We start from the raw sequence: 12,590 nt of genomic DNA on the forward strand, positions 1-12,590 counted from the left end.
ATTGTGAAGTCATACATACAGTGACTTTTTGACATAAACTTACACAACATTTCAACAGTTTTGATATTTTCCAACTGTTATTGGACATTTCCTAATTATCACTATCATATAATCTCTTGTGGCAAGGAATTCATCTCCCTTGCTAAATATTACAATATTGTTTTGCTTTTGTCCTCCATCCAAGAAAATAATGGTTTTTATCAGTTTATTATATTATGACCAAGGCATAACTGATAAGAGAAAATGTATAAAACAGCCTCCAAAATTAAAGATCACTTTGGAGGGTTTCTGATACCTGCTTGGATAGGCAAGTTCCTAGCAAAGGTATTCCCACAATCACCACTTAACACTCTGCACATAATACAGAAAACAACTATGTGAGGGTCCTAAAGAGCCAAGATTTAGAGAGGTGTCAAAACATGAAGCAAGTGGTCCAGCATGGGCTGAGTTGCTAATTTTTTACTCTGATAGAAAAACTTTTTTGGCCAGAAAATAAGGTGAAAAGCACTTGGCCAGTCAGTACCACATGGAGGTTAATGGCCAGCTCAAGAAAAGAGAGAGCCAGAAAAGGATCTGAATTCTATATTTAAAAAAACTGACCCTAAATCTCTAGCCCATTCCTGAAGCCATGATGATCATGATAAACTGATAATAGACTGTAAATAAGTCTTCAAGAACAGAGCTGACCTGAGGCACCACACATAGGAGGTGTGACAGTCTGTAATAGTATTGATAGAAGAAATGACCCCACAAAACAAAAACATCAATACTTTTCAAAACAACATAATCTCCGTAGAATAATTTTCACCATGTCCATCATATAAGCCAAAATTACTCATTCTATGAAAAGCCAGGAAAATGTGACTTATTGTCCAGGGAAGGGAAAATCAGGACATGCCAACTCCGAAATAACCCAGGATCATGGAATTATTACATGAGGACTTTTAAGGAGCTATTGTAACTAGTGAAATTAAACAAAATTGCTTGTAATGAACTGAAAAATGGGAATTATCATCCACAAAAAAGTGGAAATTTTAGAATTGAAAAATATATCTGGAATTAAAAATCCACTGTATGGGTTTATTATTAGCAGAATGGATATGGGAGAGAAATAAATAAACTTGCATGTAGATTGACAGAACCATTAGAAAAGAAAGAAGAGATTAAGGGGGAAGGAACAAAACCATAAGATGCATGGGGTGGTTTTGAAATCTAATATGCAGAGAAAGTGCCAGAAAAAAAAATATTTGAAGGAATATTTATAAAAAAAAAAAACTTTGTAAATTTGGCTAAAAACAAAGCAAAACAAAACAACGGACATTCATAGATTAAAGGAACTATGTAAACTCCAAGGAAAATAAATTCGAAGAGAACCAGAGTAGGCATATTATAGTAAAACAAAAGGAAAAAAAAGTTATTGAAAGCAAGTAGAGAAAAGCTAGACATAACTGCACACTTTCCTTCAGCAATCGGGGAAACCGTAGAGCTGAAGCAGAACCTGTCAACCCAGAATTCTTCATCTAGTGAAAATAATCTTTAAGTCAAATAGATGGAAATTAAGACAATTTGTTTGTACCAGATGCACTCTGTAGACTGAAGAAAAAAACTTGCATCATTAAGAATGAAATAATGAAGAATACGAATGGATGATAAATGTATGGATAAAATAAAATATCTTTTATTTTCTTTAAAACATATACCACCGATTAAAGCAAAAAATATTACACTGACTTTTTTTGGTTTATAATATACATACATTTAATATATATGACAACTCTAATGGAAGGTTCTGGGAGGGGACATAATTGTAAACTTTTCATATTTTACAAAGTGTCTGTGGGATTTAAGAATATTGACTGAAATTCAGTAGCCAAAATGAAATTAACAAATTCAGTCACTTTTCTTGACATGTAAGTATTCAGTATTTAGTGAAAGGTAACATATATTCAACATATACTCAGTAGTAAGGAAAAATAAATTAATGCAAGCTAATGAAGACAAGGTGAATGAGATATGAATAAGAAGCATTCACTGAGTCATCCATTCTTTTTAAAAATTATTTGTTATTAAATATTATTTATTGGCACTGTTATTCTAAGCGTTCTAGGTGCTAGGGATAAGACAGTGAACAAAACAGACAAAAAACCCCTTGCCTTTATTGGAGGTAAAGAGGATATACATTATCATGGGAAGAGACAGACAGAAAACAAAACAAAATAAAAATAACATAGTGTGCTTGATGGCGGTAAGTGCTATGGGAAAAATGAAGTATGTAAAAAACAGAGAAAATTCTGGACTACAGTTTTAATAGAGTGATGAAGGAGATTTCACTAAAGACTTCAAGGAGGTGAAGTTGATGCCAGCCAGGTGGATATTTGGGGAAGAGCTTTCAGGCCACATGGGAAAGCAGGTGTAAAGGCCACTTAGGATCTTATTTGAGAGATTACAGAACACTGTGATTGTGTTTCCCTGTGACTCAGAGAGAGTTTAGATAAGGCTGATATCCATAGAAGTAATGGAACTTGGTTGGATTTTTGATAAAGCATACCTAAAATAATACTCTAAGAGGTCAGTTTTTACATATATTTTGGAGGTAAAGCCAGTAGGATTTTCTGTCCCTGTGAATGTGGATTAAAGGTACAAGAGAAGATTCAAAGGTGATCCAATGTATATTAGCCTGAACAACTGAATTGATGGGCTTTTTATTTACTGAGCTAGGGTAGATTTGAAAAGACTAAATTTTGGGGAGTAAGGTCAAGAATTTGGTTTTGGACATGGGAAGTTTGAGATGCCAGTTAGACATCTAATGGAGAAATGTTGTATGCCTGAATTGTGGGGGAGAAGTCTAGATTGGAGATAGAAATTTGGCATTGGTAGGGTATATATAGGATTTAAAGCTATGAGACTGGATTTAGGAATCAATGAAGTGAGTTCAGAGATAAAAGATGAATGAGGAATGAGTCCTTGGAAAAGCCAATGTTTGCAGGTTATGGAGATGAGAAGGACCCAGCAAGGGAAAATTAGGAGGAGAGCAAGAGAGTAAGGAAAAAGCAGCAGGGTATGGTGTCCTGGACAGTTTAAAGGAAGAGGAGGTGAATAATTGTCAGATGATGCTGACAGGTTGAGTAAATTCAGGACTGAGAAATGGCAATTGGATTTAGCAGTATGGAGGTCAGGGGTGATCTTGATTATCACAATTTAAAATTAGTTAAAATGAGAGAAAAAATCTTTCACTTAATGAAGACAGTAGTGTTTTTTCAGAATTGAAAGAGAAGCATTAATTTGTGATTGAAAGTATAGTTTAGTTCTGTGTGTATCATTCTAGTGCATTGCATACCAAGACTTTATCTCTTCCTTTGTAATATTGCATCACTCAGTTTCCATCATTTTTTCCTTTTGAAGAGCTGTTTATATGTAGTTGATTTTTTTCTGGTTTCCTAATTATTTGTTTTTACTGTTTTATACATTTATTTATGTTAAATATATTTGTATGTAAAAATTTTATGGAAAGAAAAACCTCTGAGTACTATATACTTAAGTGCATATGAATAGGGGCATGTAAACTTTCTCTGCAAAATGGTGAAGCTTTATTTTCAAATTGTCATACTTTAAATGATTTTTTATTTTAGTATCTTTGGATGATATGAACATACTCAAAGTATGATAACATTTTTCAAATTAGTTGCAATTCTTTTGGAATTGCTTTTAAAGGGTCAGTTTTTAAGTGACACAAAAAAATAGTTCTCATTACTTAGAACTATGCTATATTTTTAATAAAAGATGGTTTTGTGACACCTGTTAATTCATCAAACATGGCTTCAAGTTGATTTTCTTTTTCCCAAAAATTAGATCCATCCCTTGAGGATGACTGTTTTCCTTCAAAAATGTAATTTAAAATGTTATAGAGTTTGATCAGTACTGGAATTGGAGAGTGGATCCCAGAAAGCCTTGAACAGTTCTGTCCACCTTCCCCCTCACCCCCTCACCGGGGGCCTGGTGCTGCTCCTGGCCCCAGTCACTGCAACCTTGAGTAGTGAGGCCGAGATCCAGCCTTGAAGTAAGCGGCAGCCAGGGTGGCCTCATATTGGCAGTACCTGAAGGGTCAAGTTCATCACAAGGAAGATTTGGAGAACAGTAAATGGTTTCATGTAAGAAGCAGATATGGTTTAATCAACAGGGATGACAGCAGGGAATATATATTTGTATACCAGACTGCCATAAAGAAGAATAACCCCAGGAAACACCTTTGCAGTGTGGAAGATGGAGAGGCTGTTGAGTTTGATATTGTTGAAAGGACAAAAATGGGTGCAGAGGTAGCATATGTTACAGGCCCTGGTGGAGTTCCAGTGCAAGGCAGTAAACATGAAGCAGACTAACCTGCTAAATTATAGACACGATCCACATTGCAGGGGTTATCCACACAGTTACCAGTAGGATCTCCAGAATAGCAAGAATGGGGAAAAGAATGTGGGATCCAGGAGGGCTCCGAAAGGCCAGGCCCTCCTGCAAGTCACCGTGTCCACTTTATTTACTACATGTGGAGACGCCATGGGTGTTGAACACAGTATTCCAACTTCCCTGTGTGGGGAGAAGTGATGGAAGGTGCTGACAACAAGGGTTCAGGAGAGCAAGGTAGACCAGTGAGACAGAATATGCATTGGGGTTATAAATGACCATTCCACAGGAACCTTCCTTGTCAAAGGCAACCTAAAGAGGATGGCAGTGAAGGAGATAAGGAAAATCAAGGAGGTGAGACCCAGGGTCAGTAGCCACCCCCGCATCTGTACTATTGCAACCTCAATTACCACAACACAGACAGAAGCCCAGAAAACCCTAAACCACAAGATGGCAAAGAGACAAAGCAGCCAACCCACCAGTGGAGAATTCGTCCTCTACCAAGGCTGTGCAGGGTAGGGCGGAGTAAATGCAGTCTTACCATCTCTGCCGTCATCCCATCATCTGGTTTAGTTAGCCAACAAGGGGAAACGAATATGAAGTTTCAACAGTAAGAGATAACAGGAGGTTGGAGCTGAAGATCTCAAATGCTTGCGTTTTGTCCATTTACCAGATAGCTAAAGCTCTTTGCATTATCTCTGCAGACTGGAGTTTCTGATATATTTACCTAAAGATCTCTCTCTCTCTCTCTCTCTCTCTCTCTCTCTCTCTCTCTCTCTCTCTCTCTCTCTTTTAAGACTGATTTTCCTCAGTACACTTAAAAAGGTTTTTTAATTGTTTCATATCTGGAAAAGTTGAGATTTTTAACAACCTCATTTTTAATTTGTAATAAATGTTTACTATTTGATTTTTTTCCAAAAAGTCAACAGACTGCAAGCACCACTTAATAAAGGTGTTTAAAAATGCTGTAGATTTTGAAAATGTTTTTTATTTTTTTATTATTTTTTTAACTTTTATTTATTTTGAGACAGAGAGAGACAGAGCATGAATGGGGGAGGGTCAGAGAGAGAGGGAGACACAGAATCTGAAACAGGCTCCAGGCTCTGAGCTGTCAGCACAGAGCCTGACGGTGGGGCTTGAACTCCTGGAGTGTGAGATCATGACCTGAGCCGAAGTCGGACGCTTAACCGACTGAGCCACCCAGGTGCCCCTGAAAATGTTTTAAAAAAATTTTATATATATAAGAAGTGTTTTGAGTAATAGAATATATGTGTAAGTAGTTTTAAGGTGAATCTTTTGGAAAATACACCGCTTGTGATCATATTTGTTTAGCTATATTTGCTTTAAAATATCAGGTGTATTATTTAAAGATATACTATATTTATCATAATAGAATTTCAATGAGTGGTGAGACAAGTGTTCTATTTTTCCAAAGTTCTGCCCCACCCCTCAAATATAATGCTTTCAGCAAGACATTTTATTATCCACGTTCAGATAATTTTTACTCTCTGGTCTTAAAAATTCCTACAAGGTTTTTACCCAGTTAATGAACATTTTGTATATGCTAACAAGTTTTTCCTCCACCAACTCAGTCAAATAATGCTTCCTAAGGGTCATTGAGGGAAAATGGATAACTTAATGCCATTTCCTCATTATTTGGAGATCTTTGATTAGGTTTTTAAAATTTCATTGTAAACTCATGGATTTAAATGTATTTGAAGTGTTTCAATCTATAGCAGTTATTCTCCTTTTTGAAATTCAAATTGTCCCACCTTTGAGTGATGAGTTCTAGTTGGTCCTTTAGTCTTTTGACCTGACTCTGTAGTCTTTGATAGCTTCCTTGCTATTTCCCATGACAGTGCTTCAGACTCATCTTGAACATTTTGTTGCTTAAGTCCTGGAATCAGCCATTATTCCAAGAATCCTTAATTTCTACTAGTGTGAAATTAATGGCTTGTTGTGTTTTAACTTGATCTTCCCTAAATTAAATCTACATCTCCTTCTTCTTTATTGACAATACTAGTTGTCATGTGCACAGAGGACAGTCCATAATTACACATACAGTAGTCTCTGAACAACACTACTGATACTACTCTAATGACGTTATTACTGAAAACCGTTATTTTTTTTTGTATATGCTCTCTTCGTTTTCATTGCCATTTTTTATATAGTTTTAGATGTGTTATGTGCTGAACTGTGTTTCCCCCAAATTTATATGTTGGAGTCTTAACTCCCAGTAGCTCAGATTGTGACTATATTTGGAGATAGGGCCTTTAAAGAGGTAACTAAGCTTGAGTGAGGCTGTTAGGGTGGGCCTTGATCTAATATGAATGGTGTCCTTGTAAGAAGACAGTAAGATACACACATGCACAGAGGGAAAACTGTATGAAGATACAAGGAGGAGACGTGGTCATCTACAAGAGTAGGAGAGAAGTTTCAGAAGGAACCAACTATGCTGACACTTTGATTTTTAGGCTTTTAACCTCCAGAATTGTGAGAGAATAAATTTCTATTGTTTAAACTACCCAGACTTTGGTACTTTGTTGTGGCAGCCCTAGCTGACTAATACATGGTACGATCTACATTGTGAGTATACATAGTTATTATATACTATTCTCAATTTTTAAAATTCTTACTTAGTTGTAATCTTGTAAGTACTTACGTATTTTAGTTTTATCCCATTCCTTGTGTTGATGTATTTTGGGTATCTGAAGCTCATTGTTTAGTGTATTTCTCTAGAAGGGAATCGTGGGAGTAATACTTCTTGAGGACTGTGTTTCATTGTTAGTTTGTTAGGGGTTTTTACACTTGATAGGCATTTGCCTGGTTATAAAATCCATGACTATCCTTTCTTTGAACATATTAAATATGTTGCTAATTTTCTTCTGGCTTTAAATATTTTGTTCAAAGTCTGATGGCAGTCTGATATCCTTTCTGTTATCAGGCACTTGTTCTTTTTGCCTATATGCTCAAAGGATTTCTTTTGTATCTAGTAATTTTGGTAGAAATGTCTTGGTCATTTGGAGTTGATTTCTCAGATGAATGGTGTGCACTCCCAGTATGCAGTTTTGCATCTTTTTGTATTTCAAGAAATTTTTCATATACTGTTTAGTGTTCTGTTTTCTTGCTTTGGTTTTCTTTTTCGGTGACTTGAGTATACATGTTTGATTTACTTTGCGTATCTTTATATTTGTCACTGTGTGTGTGTGTGTGTGTGTGTGTGTGTGTGTGTGTGTGTGTGTGTGTGTGTATTCAAGTTAGTTTTTGGGTTTCTTTTTGTTTGAAGGACTTCTTTTGTTATTTCTTGTAGGGTGGGTCAGATAGCAACAAATTGTCTCAGTTTTTATGTTTTTTGAATGTATTTCATTTTGTTTTCAGATGGCTTTCCTGGATATAAATTCTTGGTTGAAAGATGTTCTTTGAGCACTTTGAATATTGTATTAAACCATGTTCTAGCCTCCATTTATTTATGTATTATTATTATTATTTTTAAGTGTTTATTTTTGAGAGAGAGTGGATGAGGTACAGAGAGAGAAGGGGACAGAAGATCCTATGTGGGTTCTGTGCTGACAGCAGACAACTCCATGTGGGGTTCAAACTCACGAACTGCGAGATCATGACCTGAGCCAAAGTTAGACGCTTAACCAACTGAGCTGTCAGGTGCCCCATGGCCTCCCATTTTTTTAGATGAGAAGTCAACTCTTGAACTTATTGGTGTTCTTTTTAGGTGAAGAGTCATTTTTCTCATGCTGCTTTAAGATTGTCTCCGTGTCTTTGGTTTTCAGCATTTGTACTATGATTTTTCTGTCTGTATATTTCTTTGCTTTCATTTTTCTTTGAGTTCATGGCCTGAATATGTAAATTGGTGTTTTCCAAAAATTTGGGAAGTTCTCAGCCATCAAATTTTTAAATATTTTTCTCTTTTTCTTCTCTACTTCAGCCATCCCATTCTGCATATGTTGGTACATGTTTCCCATATTTCTCTGAGGCTCCATTTTCTTCACTCATTTTTCTCTCTGGTTTTTGGATTACATAATCTTTATTATTTTCATGTTTGCTAATTCTGTCCTCTGCTTTGTTCAAATCTTTTGTTGACCTCTAGAAAAGTTTTCAGGTCAGTTACACTTTTCAACTCCAGAATATCCATTTGGATTGTTTTTATAGTATTTCTGTCTTAATTGATGTTATCTATTTAATATGACATTATCATAATACCTGCATTTACTTCTCTAATTATTATTTTCTTTTAGTTCTTTGAACATATTTTTAATGGCTACATTGGAGCCTTTTCCTGTTAAAGCTAACATCTGTGTGCTCTCACTGGCAGTTTCTATTGCCTGCGTATTTTCCATATGTATGGGTTGTATTTTCCTGTCTCATTCCATCTCTCAATGTCTGGTTGGAAAATGTCCATAACCCTCTCTTTTCATTTTAAAAAATATAACATCTTTATTGAAATGTAATTTCTATACTGTACAATTCACTCATTTTAAGTTTACAAGTAAATTATTTTAAGCAACTTACAGAGTTGTATTGACATCCCTGCCGTCCAAGTTTAGAATATTTCTATCACCGTGCATGCCTACTGGCAGTCACTCCTCATTCTCATCCCCATGCTACCAATACCATTTTATGTAACAATTCTGCTTCTGGAAATCCTTCAAAGAATAATTTACTAAATACTGATATATATATGCATAAGCATGCTTATTATACTTTCATATGTAATTTTGAAGTGTTGGAAGTGATGTAAATAACCCAAATGGAGTAAGTATAAGAAAATTATTAAGTCACTTAAGTTGTATCATAATTAAAAAAAACTAAAAATGTTGTATTTAGTTAATTATAATGTGAGGTAGTTTTGCTCCTACAAGCCAAAGCAGGGAATTATGATATTTGCATTATGGACTGAAAAAAATTAAGGATATTTTTTTTTCAAATAAGAATAGGTTGTCTTAGACTTCTTATATGATATTTCCCAAAAAGATTTTATAACTTCTAGAGAATATATTAAACATTGTTTATTTCATTGGAAGCAATATAAACAAAATGAAAGTTAAGGTTTTTTTTCCAGACAGAAGAATGCACATACATTTCAGAATTGTTAAAATGCCAACATGCCAAAGCTAATTACTATTTAGTAACCCATTTTTCAGTATTTTATTTCAATCATTATTTTTAGAAAGCAGGTATTCTGAGTTCTTAAGCATGATAGGATTATAAAAAAAGATAAGAGTTAATAAGCTATTTCAGCATTATTTTTAAAGGATAGTAACCAGGAGCCAGAGTGATATCTTTAGTGTTTTCTAGGACTTTTCACTTAAATCACTGAGGATTATAAGAATGAATTATATTAGTAATTATTAGTACAAGACTTTCAGCTCAAAAAAGAATTTACGGTTATAAGTGCAGTTTGTGGCGAAGAACATTGGTGATTTCATATTCATACTTAATGCTTGTTGTGTTTCTCAAAGCAACCAACTCTTTCATACATGTAGCAAGTAAAGGAAAAGGGCACAAAGTCAAATAAAGATATTTAAATAGACAAAAACTGGAAAGTGGTAGGTTTTAGCAATAGTAGATAACAAAAGTTTAATGACCGAATTGAATCCATAAAGAAACGCAGAATCAAAGAAGAAATAGGATAGTATATTTGTAATCTTAAAAGTATGATCTTAATATAAAGGGTATGCATATTCTCAAAAAAAGAGTAATAAAATAAAAATTAAAATGCCAAAATATTAAATAAAGAGGAATGGATAATTTTATTCTAAATTCTGAATTTTCCCTGGATAAAGAAAAGTCATTTAAAAAGTAACTTTAGTGGTGCTTGGGTGGCTCAGTCGGTTAAGTGTCTGATTCTTGATTTCCGCTCAGGTCATGATCTCATGGTTGGTGGGATTGAGCCCCGCAGTGGTCTCTGTGCTGACAGCCTGGAGCCTGCTTGGGATTCATTCTCTGTCTCTCTGCCCCTCCATCCCCTTCCCCTCAAAATAAATAAATAAACATTAAAAAATAGAAGTAGCTTTGAAATGACTAGAGGAAAAACAATTCTATTTGGATGAATTTCCTCATACAACTTTAAAATTCAGAGAACATTTGTTAAGCCATTTCTATACATGGAGCACTATTACAGGCATTATGGAACATGCAAAGCTCTCAATTACCTATAAGTAACTTATAACCAAGTAAGGGAGAAAGACCTACAAAAAAGCTAAAAAGTGAAGTTGATTGAATTTATAATCCTGATACAATCTGAAAACAGTAAGTCCAGTGGGATCATGGGAAAGGATTCTGATTGTAGGAACTGAGAAATGCTTCATAGAGAACATAGGTTGAAAACTGATTCAGTCAGGCTCACGAAACTTTTAAGATTTTTTGAAATTCATTAGGAATAAGTGAGTTTTATTTATTTTAGTAGGGAATAATCTGCTTCTCTCGATTACCTCTCATAAATTCATCCAACTGAAAATGCTGGTTTTGTTGTTGTTGTTGTTGTTGTTGTTGTTTTTGTTCCTTTTTGGATCCATTGGTACTCTTTAACTGATTTTTTTTCCCCATGGAGATGAGGAGGAGAATTGGCAAAACGATCTTCTAAAACCTATCCAATTACACAGTTTCTTAATTAATTAAATTTTTATTTGACTATAGGTGGCACAATGTTACATACGTTTTAGATGTACAACATAGTGAGTTGACAAGTTTATACATTATGCTACATTCAGTGCAAGTGTAACTACTATTCATCATGACACATCACTATTACAGTATCATTGACTATGTTATTAATGCCGTGCCTTTTTTTCCTGTGACTTATTTATTCTATAACTGGAAACTTGTATCTTCCAGTCCCTCTAGTTATTTTGCCCATTCCTCCACCCTCCACCCTCCACCCTCCACCCTCCACACTGTTCCCCTCTAGCAATCATCAGCTTCCATATCTTGGCTATTGTAAATAATGCTGCAATAAACATAGTGGTGCATCTATCATTCTGAATTAGTGTTTTCATTTTCTTTTTTTAAATGTTTATTTTTGAGAGAGAGAGAGAGAGAGAGAGAGAGAGAGAGAGAGAGAGAGAGAGAGAATGCGCAGGGGAGAGGCAAAGGATGCCAAGCGGGCTCTGTGCTGACAGCAGAGAGCCTGATGTGCGGCTTGAACTGATGCACCGTGCTATCATGACCTGAACTGAAGTCAGGTGCTCAACCATCTGAGCCACCCAGGCATCCCAGTAATTTCACTGTCTTTGGGTAAATACCTAGTAGTGGAATTATTGGATTACAGTATTTCTATTTTTAGTATTTGAGGACCCTCCATACTGTTTTCCACAGTGGCTGAAAATCAACTCAAAATGGTGTAAAGACCTAAACATGAGACCTGAAAACCATAAAAATCCTTAAAGAGAACATAGGCAATAGTTTCTCTCACATTGGCCTTAGCAGCATTTTTCTAGATATGTTTCCTAAGGCAAGGGAAACAAAAGCAAAAATAAACTATTAGGACTATATCAAAATAGAAAGCTTTTGCACGTGAAGGAAACCACCAACAAAATGAAAAGGCAGCCTAATGAATGAGTGAAGATATTGACAAATGATATATCTGATAAGAGGTTAATATCCAAAATATATAAAGAATTCACTCAATGCAACTCCCAAAAAACAAACAATCGAATTAAAAAATGGAAAGAGGACCTGAATAGACATTTTCTCAAAGAAGACTATACACATAGCCAACAGACACATGAAAAGATGCTTAACATCACTAATCATCAGGGAAATGCAAATCAAAACCACAATGTGATACCTTTGTACACTTTTAGTCAGAATGGCTAAAATAAAAAAGAAATAAGTGCTGGCTTAATTAATTAATTTCAGAAAACATCCAACCTGATTTTATCCATTTTTGGAGTAACTGGTAGTGAATGTGCCCTACTGTTGTAAATAACTATAAAAATGGGCAAACTATGCAAACTATCTGTTTCTTTGACACTTGTCAATGCACATAGCACAGTCCTGACATCCTTGCAGGTAGAAATATAATTAAGATGAGCTGGATATTCATCCTTTGTATCTGGCTGGGGCCAACATTTTTATTGAGGCACTAGGAGGTGGAGGTAAGCCGAGCTGAGGAGGCTGAGATCAGAATTAAGGGCAGCTCAAACAGCTAGAATATGTGGAACAGGGTGCAGAAAAGGACA

At 35.2% G+C, this 12,590-nt stretch overlaps 1 protein-coding gene and 1 pseudogene across 8 annotated transcripts in view; both read left to right on the forward strand.

Annotated features, from left to right (window-relative positions):
* Positions 1-12,590, forward strand: part of NBEA (neurobeachin) — a 678,339-nt gene that overhangs the window by 104,868 nt on the left and 560,881 nt on the right. The gene's annotated exons all lie outside the window — the stretch shown is intronic.
* LOC102964510 lies at positions 2,240-4,924 on the forward strand (annotated as a pseudogene).

This window comes from Panthera tigris, chromosome A1, assembly GCF_018350195.1.
Source record: "Panthera tigris isolate Pti1 chromosome A1, P.tigris_Pti1_mat1.1, whole genome shotgun sequence".
Taxonomy (NCBI): domain Eukaryota; kingdom Metazoa; phylum Chordata; class Mammalia; order Carnivora; family Felidae; genus Panthera; species Panthera tigris.